The 9,013-nt window shown below is 43.9% G+C and overlaps 1 long non-coding RNA gene across 1 annotated transcript; it reads right to left on the bottom strand.

Moving 5' to 3' along the window:
- Positions 1–957: 957 nt before the first annotated feature.
- Positions 958–7,920, bottom strand: LOC117017374 (uncharacterized). Its single transcript, XR_004422072.1, has 5 exons — positions 7,740–7,920; positions 5,278–5,406; positions 2,403–2,514; positions 1,518–1,636; positions 958–1,187 (listed from the first exon to the last, which is right to left on the bottom strand). It is a non-coding gene; the product is annotated as an uncharacterized LOC117017374 (long non-coding RNA).
- Positions 7,921–9,013: the final 1,093 nt, after the last annotated feature.

The following is a 9,013-nucleotide window of genomic DNA, read 5'->3' as shown; positions in this document are numbered from 1 at the left end:
TTCATTCATTCTGCCCGCGTCTGTGGAGTCCTGTGCTAAGCGATGAGCCCTGGAACAGAAGTTGGACATTTTTTAAAGGTCTCTGTGCTCGCCAAGAGGAGGAAATAGATGCTTAGGAGTGAAATACCGAGAGAATTGGATCTGGCGCCTCCTAACGCAGCTGGCAAACAGGCGGAGGGTAAGCCTTTATCGGCGGTTAATAAGAGAAAAGTGGGCAGAAGGATGTCAGGCGCTCTGGGACGGGACGCGGGGAACTCTGGGCGCCCCATGATTACTCCTATAGGGCTTCCTGGCGGAGGTATGGGCACCCTGTGTACATATATGGAGTAGCTCTGGGTATGTTTCCCTGCCCACATACCTAGTTCACTGTGACCATCCCCAAAACGAATCCTCAATGTGTTGGCCTGTAATTGCATCAGGAACAATCAAGTCGACTTTGGTTGTGAGAAAAGCCGGCCCTGACATTCCTCTAGCCCAGCTAGGCCTGATCTTGGGTGTAAAGATCACAATGAGATGACATGGCACTGGGACTACAATAAAGGAAGGTTATAGCAGGCTTTTTCATTTCATTTCTGCCATTAACCCTGTGGGATAGTTGGAGCACGCCATTGTGCAGCTAGGGAAACTGAGGCTCATAGAAGTTATGAATCTGGATGATTGCACTGCCCTCATGTTGTCCCCACATCAACACGGCAATCAGACAGATACGCAGCGAGGAAGTGGCTTCCCCATCAGAGATTAGATGTGAACCATCAGCTGCGTATTGGTCACCCAATGAGACACCTTCCCCCTCACTCACCTTAAAGTTTCCTGTCCTGTCTTTTTGTATTCTCCCTGCACCTTCACCAAAGACTACTCTTACAAGTTTGTTTTCATCCAAGTCCATGAGCTGGCAAACCTAAAAAATTATTTTGAGGAACCAGGGACCATTTTATTCATTTCTCTCTCACAAGAACCCTTTAAGGGAAATAGTCTTGCTATTCCTCATTTTGCAAACGAGGAAACTATAACTCAGAAAGGCAAAGCCACTCACCCAAGATCACACAGCTTATAAGGTGGGTTGCTGGGACTCAAACCAGAGCCTGGTTAGGACATCACATGCTTCTTTTTCAGATACTGACCATATTTACTTCTCCCACATAATTAAATAAACATGTTCAAAGGAGGGCGCATGGCCCGGGAGGGTCCTGGAAAGTGAGTTAAGTGGGACAAAGAAAAACTGTGAAATAAAACGCTTAATCTTAATTTTTTCCTCCTAGAGACCCTTCTCTCTCCTCATGTGGCCTCATGGTGCCCCCAAAAGCTGGTGTCAAGAAAATACCTGATGACAGCCACCTTAGGGTAAAACAGTTAAGTCTATATATCACCCTGATGGGGAGTTCCTGGCCTGTCACAGTGCGAAGGGGTAGTCACCTAATTTAATCCCCTCCCTCTACAAACCTCAAGGAAACCACAGACCAGAGAGAAGAATGGGCCAGCCGGGGTTTGTTCCCCTCTGACTCCCCCAGAATGCCTACCCTGCCGCCTGGTCCTAAGTGGTCACTCAATAAATGTTGGGCCCTTGATGGATCACCTTCCCCAGCGATATTTGCATTTTCCCTTTATCAGTAATTGGCAGATGAAAGGCTTTGTCCTCCTGTTGAAAGAATTCCAGGCATTTGCTCAAAGTGGGGGAGGAGGTTATTTTGGGCCAAAGGGGGAAGGGCCAAGACCCTAGAGCTCTTGGTGTTGGCTAATTGTCCCAGAGGAGCGGGCAGTAGGTGAGAAAGGGAAGGGAAGGTTAAGGTAATTCTCCAAGAGAGATACTTTTTCTTACAGGAAGAAAGACCGGGGCAGTTGTATTTGAAACATCATCATAATGACTTCCTGGACCCTCCTGCTCTTTCTTACAAAGGCCCAGTCAAATCCTGACTGTGTTAGCCCCTTTCATGCATTTCTTCATTCACCAAAGGTTGATTGAGCAGCTCTGTGCTTTAAGACAGAGGGTCTAGAATAGGGGTGTCCAAACTTTTCTCAACCATATGCGGTAAAATACACAAACAGCCGGGCCACTCACTCGAGGTGAAGTACGTATTGCCTCACCTGGTTTATTTAAGTAAATTAAATATATTTTTGGAATTTGCTGCGGGCCAATTAACAATGGATTGTGGGCTGCAGTCGGCCCGCGGGCCGCAGTTTGGACATCCCTGGTCTAGAAGAACCTGCTCAGATTGTAGACATACTCCAGGCTGGGCAGGGAGTGGATCACTGGCTTCCCAAGGCAGTTAGGATGGGCTGATAGTGGATGGAACACTCAGATTTCAGGATTTTCAAACTGTTAGGAACTGAAGCTATTGTCATATTTTTAGATAAGGACAATAGCTCCTGGTTTATGAGAGCTTACTATGAGCAAAGACACTCACCTTCATTATCTCTGAATCCTCATCCAAGTTCTATGAAGGAGGACGTCTGTCGTGTCCCACTTTTATAGCTGAGGCTCAAAGAGAAGTCAGGTTACCTGCCCAAACTTTATAGCTGTGAAATAATAGCAAAGACAGGACTTGAACCCAGTGCTTGTAGGAATCCAGAGCCCACAGGCTTTTACCACTATGCTTCCCTGCATGTCCCTAGAACATGACAGAAATGTTCTCTGTCTGAGCTGCCTAATGCAGGAGCCTCTAGCCATATGTGGCTATTGAGCAGTTGAAACGTGGGTAGTGGGTTTAAGGAACTGAATGTTAAATTTTACTTAATTGTAATTACATTTAAATAGCTCTATGTAACTAGCGTCTATCTGATTGGACAGTGCAACCTTAGAGTGTTTTCCAGAATTTGCCATAACTCACCTACTGGGCTATATATTCCTCATGGTCTGATTTGGCACAAGGTCCCCAGAATCAACCTTCTGGAAATATGTGTGGAATGAAGGAAGAAAAATGAAGTATTGTAATGATGAGGTGAGGGAACAGGGACGGACAGCTGCACAGGTATCCCAGAAGGAGCCATCTGGGACAATGTGAATGTTTGCAGTGTTAGCCCTTCTACTACTGACTGCAAGTGCCTGCCAAGAGCATGGCACTGTAGGCACCCAGTGATGCCAGCTGGATAAAAGATTGTCCCAGCTGCCCAGGTCTGACAAACTCCTCAAGGACAGGTAAGTGGTGATGGGGCAGGAAGCCCCATCACCTTACAAACGGATAACCACTTCCTGATATATGTCTGTCCCACTGATAGATGCAAATACAAAGATGCAATCTATTGTAGCCTTGTTTGCAACAGAAAACTACGGAAAACAATCTAAAAGTTAGGGAACTGATTAAATAATTCTTGGATCATTTGTCTGCCCAATGAAATGCTATTAAGTCATTGAAAAAATAAGGTATCTCTATATGTGCTGATGTGGAATGATTTCATATCCTTAAAGCAAGGTGAAGAATACTAATTTCAAAATTGTGCTGACTACTTATGTTAAACAAGGGGATATATCGATATCTACATATGTACTTTTATATGCATAGAATTTTCATGGAAAGAAATACAGTCAAAAGTAGAAAAGAACCCAAGAAAGAGAAGAAAATCTATTCTTTGGTAGTGTGACATTTTTTAACATGTTTCCTGATTTTGAACCTGATAGACTTACTTCATTTTATATGCTGTAGTACATTTTGGATTTTCTATGATGGAGATGTATTACCTATTCAAAAATGAGTTTCATTTTATTCATCTTTTTTGAAGTCAAAATCAGGCACGTCTAAACCAAATAAATACTGTGTAGGTATATGTATAAGTGGTAAAACAGAAATAAAAGCAAAAGAGTGATTAAAACAAAATGCAGGAAAAGACTCAACTCTGGAGATAGAGGATGTGAACAACCAGAGGTACTGGTTAATTTTCTTTCTGCATCTATATGGTGGGCACCCAAATATAATTCTTGAAACTGTACTTCAATATTTTAGAAATTCCATTGTAATTATAAAATAGTCTACAATGTAAAACTTGCTTTAAAGTTGCTTTGTCTTTGTCCCCCACCCCACCTCACTCAGTTTCTTCCCTCCACACACTCCCAACCCAGAAAGTCCTTAGCAAGTCTCTTGGGTATCCTCTCAGAAATAGTTTATGCATTTACAAACATCTACATATATTTTCTTTTATTATTGTGTCACACAAATCTACACACTGTCCTATCCCTCCCTTTTTCATTTAATATGGTCTTGGAGATCGATCCATATACTATTTGTAGTATGGCCTCATTCTAAAATATTATTTAAGGATGAGGTAAATTTGAATGTTGTGATACAGAAGAAGTTCAGGACTGGTTAAGAAACAAAAAGTAAGTCACAAAATAACATATATGTTATGATTCCATTTATGTTAAAACAAACTACATATACATAATGTATAGATACAAAACAAAGAAAAACTTGAATGGAGCAGCAAATCATTGTTCCTTCTGAGGAGGGGAGAAAATTTTTGAGAGGGTTTTAGAGACTACTTAAATATTATTTGCATTTTTAACAATCATCGTGCCCTTTTAAATGTATCAAATATTTCAAATATTAAGACAGAAAATAAATATAACCAAAAAATACAGGAAAGACTTGTGTATTGAGCACCTAGTTTTGATAAACTGTAGTTTTGCCATATTTTGTGTTACTTTTGCAATTAAAAAAATACTTTGGGGGACAAGAGACCCACTACTTCTGTTAAAAGTGACCAGAGTCCCAAAAACCCCTTTTGTTTTTCTTTCTATTCCTCAGTCCCTTGTAGAGTGAAGTATCAGAGTAAGAGCAGACTTACACATAGCTTTGGTCATTTGGGGAAGACTCAAGTTTATGTCTAGAGGTCTGCATTTTCTAGTATCTCTTTTTCTTTGTCAGCATTGGAAGGAAACTTGAAAATAACAGGTGAGTTTATTAAGGGGTTAATGTCAGGAAGCAAGTCATAAAAGTTCAAAGATACTTTCAAAACTTGCATCTTTGGATTGATGGACAAGTGTGTCAACCAATGGAAATCAAAACCCAAGCATTACTTCATCATGCTAAATAATCATTGGTTGCCAATCCCCAAGGGCCAGAGGAGCAGGGCTGGCAGTTAACCCTTTCAGGGATGGCCATGCCCTTTAATTTTATTTTGAAAGACGACGTAAGGACAGATGAAAAGCCTGGAAAGGTCCCCAGATCTTTAAGTGCCACCTTTGGATCTCCCCACAGAAGGAAGATTTCGCCTGGCAAAGCAACACCCAGCAACAAATTTCCTGGAGAAAAGTTCCGGATTTTTAAAAATGGGGAATTAACTGACCTTGATTAGTAAGAGGAGAGGGGAGAAGTTTGATTCACTTTTTGTGCTGTCAGAACAGAGTCCAGGATTGGAGACCATCCCATTAATCTTGCAGAACCATCAGTCACTGAGAGGATTGAATTGCATTTCCTGCCCAAAGATGGAGAGACAGATGACCTTTGCCGCAGCCCTCAGACCCCCAGTTCACAGCTGGAGAGAGGATGTGTCAGCATTTACTTTCGGGTTTCACCCTGCCCTTTGTTCAAAATTCAAACTCTTTGTGTTCAGGCTGCTGCAGTTTTTGTAGTTGTTGATGCTGCTGATTTTGTTTTTTTTTTTTTTTAAACCTCCCACGTCTTGCAACTTCTGAGAAACAAACTCTCTATTTGGCAGAAGATAGTATCTGGAGGTGCCCCAGAGAGGGAACCAGAATAGACGCGGGGGAATGGCGGGGGAATTTTAAGAGAGGCCATTGGGCCTTTTGGCTTTCATTCTTGCCCCTTCCTGGGCTCCCTGAATGCTGCAGGCTGAACTGGACGGAGCCAGAAGTCCAGCGAAACTAATACTAATGCCTCATGTTTACATGGCTCTATTACAAGAAAGCTTTTACATGCATTACCTCATGTAAAAGGAACTGCTAGAACAGAAGCATTTACATAAAGGAACATTCTAAAGCCCCGAGTATGACCTCGGACGAGGGGCAGTCATCCCATCTGTAAAATGGGAGTCATATTATCAAAGGTATCAGAGTTCTATGAGGATTGAATGAGCCGATGTTCTATAACAGGGTGGTCAGTAAATGATGTGTCTTCATTCAAATGAAGTAGACCTCCTGGATGTCATAACCCTAACGAGATGCAGATTGGGGAAATTCAGTTGTCCCCCAAGGGGAAGAATGAGGCTGGGGGGAAGGCTGCCTGAGATGGGTGCAACAGCCCTGTGTTTCTCTCCCCAAAGGGCTACCTCAAAGTCTGAACAGGCTGAACTATTTTGAGTTCTTTGAATAAACCTGCTTTGTCCCCTCCAGGCCTTTCCATATGCTGATCCCTCCCTCCAGAGCCCCTTCTCCTGCCAGCCCTCTTCTCAAGAACTCTTATCCTCCTGGAACCAGCTTAGGGATCTTCTCGTTCCAGCCCTCTCAGAATGCTTGTCACATTAGCTTATGGTTGCCTTTGCTCTCACCAGACTGTGAGCCCTAGGAGGGCAGGGACCCTGCCTGTCTCATTCAGTGCCAGCAACTACTGTTGAGTGGAAGTCCAGCCCCCAAGTCGTGCCGTGCCTCCCCTAGTCCCCAAATTCCTCTTCCAGAAATCTAGGAATAACAGTGCTGAGATGTTTTTTTCTTAACAGGCCATCCTTGAAATGGCATTCATTAGTTCATCAGTTATTTGTTGAGAGCCTCCTAAATTCAAACACAGGAAACCCTCTTCTTCGTCCCATAGCACCTGTTCAGGGCAGAGAGCGGGCCTTTTGCCCTGGTGAGGCCAGGATGTTCCCAAACGAAATGGACAGTTGGCTCTTGACCCCAGTCTGAAGAGAGAAATCACTGAGACCGCCCCTTGGAAACTGAACAAGTGAGTTTGCCCAGTTTGCCCAAGCACAAAACCCTTTCTCATTCAGAACACTTTTCACAATTATTATAAAATACTCATGTGTTAATAGTCTGATGTCTGTCTCTCTCATTAAAAGGAAAAGGCCCAGAGGAGACTGACCTTGGTCTTCTTCATTGCTTATCCTCAGCCCCTAGGGCCTGGCTTATAAAATATACTCAACAAACGTTTGTTGAATGAATGAATTCCTCAAACTCCAAAATATATCTGTTTTCAGCTTGATGAACTAAACCTTTAAAAGTGTACCTCTTTTAAGAAATGCAAAGGTTCTAAGAGGCCCTCCTAAAGTGCAACAGACCAGGTGGTGTGCCTGAGGGATGGGTTTGCTCTCCACCTTTGCAGCCCCAAAGCCCGGGCTCTCCTCCACTCTATTCCACACTGCCCCTCCCCCCTTCATGAGCTCTGCTGGGCAGAAACTGAGTCGCAGGGCCACCTGGGGCAGGGGACCAGCTGTCAGCGCCCCAGAACCCCATCTGGGAGGCCGCTTGCAGCCCTTGCTGGGTGGGGGGAGGGGTGGCCGCTATTTGCATATGAGTGTGGCTTCCCCAGGGCGGGGCCCGGGCTTATCACTTGGTCACTAGCCACTTTCTCTCGGCCTGATGGCCCGGAGGCAGGCCATTAAGGCTGAAAGGGACAAGGCTTAGAGCTGGCTGTGGGGGCAGGGCAGGGACTGGAGGGCCAGTGAATCACCAACAGCCCCAGGCCCTACGCAGCCTTAGTCTTCTGCTCCTATCTCTGGAATCAATTCCTCCGCCTGAGCCTGGACTCCAGCTTCATCATTTCCCATAGGCGATCACGCCTAATGGCCCCTGGGCACAGCGTAGACACTTCCGTATAGCTTTAGGTGTGTTCCACTCACCTGGGTCAACTTACTTGCCTGTCAAATCTTAAACTCATGGAAGAAAGTTTGATGCTCCTTCTGTCTCCACAATCCTAGACACTTGGTAGGCAAACAGCAAAGAGGGATGGGCGGGATGGAAGCCTCAGTCCTTCCAGCGTCGACTTCTCAGCCTATGAGCTGTGTGCCTGTGAGGAAGTGACTTCACCTCTCTGAAGCTCATTATCAATGGCAAAAGAGAACAGATTGTTAGGAGGATAAAATAAGATCACAGAAACCCCAGTCATCACGCTCCGTATTTCCTTGTTCTGCTTTCATTTTTCTCTGTAGCACTAATCACCATCTACCAAAATAATATTTGTTTTGTTTAATTTTTTTTCTCTTCCCACTAGGATGTCAGCTCCCCAAAGCAGGGGTTTTATTCTGTTTTGTTCACCACTGAACCCCATGTTCCTCGAACACAGCTTGGCACATGGTAGGTTCTCAGTAAATGCTGCTGAATAAATGCATGGATGGGTGCAAAGTGATTAGGACCCAACAAATGCCCCATAGTGGTAGATATCATTAATTTACCATTGTGATTATGAACTCAGTCTCTGGAATCTGAAAGCAGTGTAATTTGAGCAGGAGAAATTTAGTGTCATGATAGAAGGTTAGGAGCCTTGGCTGGGACATCCTGTCAGCACCATTTCCTTGCCGTGTGATCTGGAACAAGTGACTATTTACTCATCTGTAAAGGCTGTTTACTCATCTGTAAAATGGAGGTAATAATAGTACCTCCCTGATAGACTGTGAGGGTAGGATGAGATGGTACATAGAAAGCTCTTAGAGTGCCAGGTATATAATAAGTGCTCAATAAACAGTAGCCATCACTACTCATTATAGCAATGCTCAGACTAGAGGTGACTTCTGAGTCCATTCAACAGTTGCTAAGCACTGCAAACACGTCAGGGTCCAGTGAGCTCAGTAATGTTTATTGACCTTTATCTGTGAGTTCCTCAAGGAAAGAGATTGTGTTTACATGGGCATGATCTTGGCCCCCAGTAAATGCTAATTAATGTTAAAATATGCTGGGATTGGGTGGCCAGTTAGCTCAGTTGGTTAGAGCGCGGTGCTAATAACACCAAGGTTGCCAGTTCAATCCCCACATGGGCCACTGTGAGCTGTGCCCTCCTGAAAAAATAAAAAAATTTTTTTAAAAAAAGCATGCTGGAAAATGTACACACTGAACTCAAATATGAACAAGAACATAGAATAGCTATTAGAATAATAATATCAATTGCCTACTATGCGCCAGGCACAGTGTTGG

Source organism: Rhinolophus ferrumequinum, chromosome 25, assembly GCF_004115265.2.
Source record: "Rhinolophus ferrumequinum isolate MPI-CBG mRhiFer1 chromosome 25, mRhiFer1_v1.p, whole genome shotgun sequence".
NCBI lineage: Eukaryota > Metazoa > Chordata > Mammalia > Chiroptera > Rhinolophidae > Rhinolophus > Rhinolophus ferrumequinum.
Note: the sequence above shows the minus strand (reverse complement) of the source record. Positions and strands in the feature narration are given on the sequence as shown.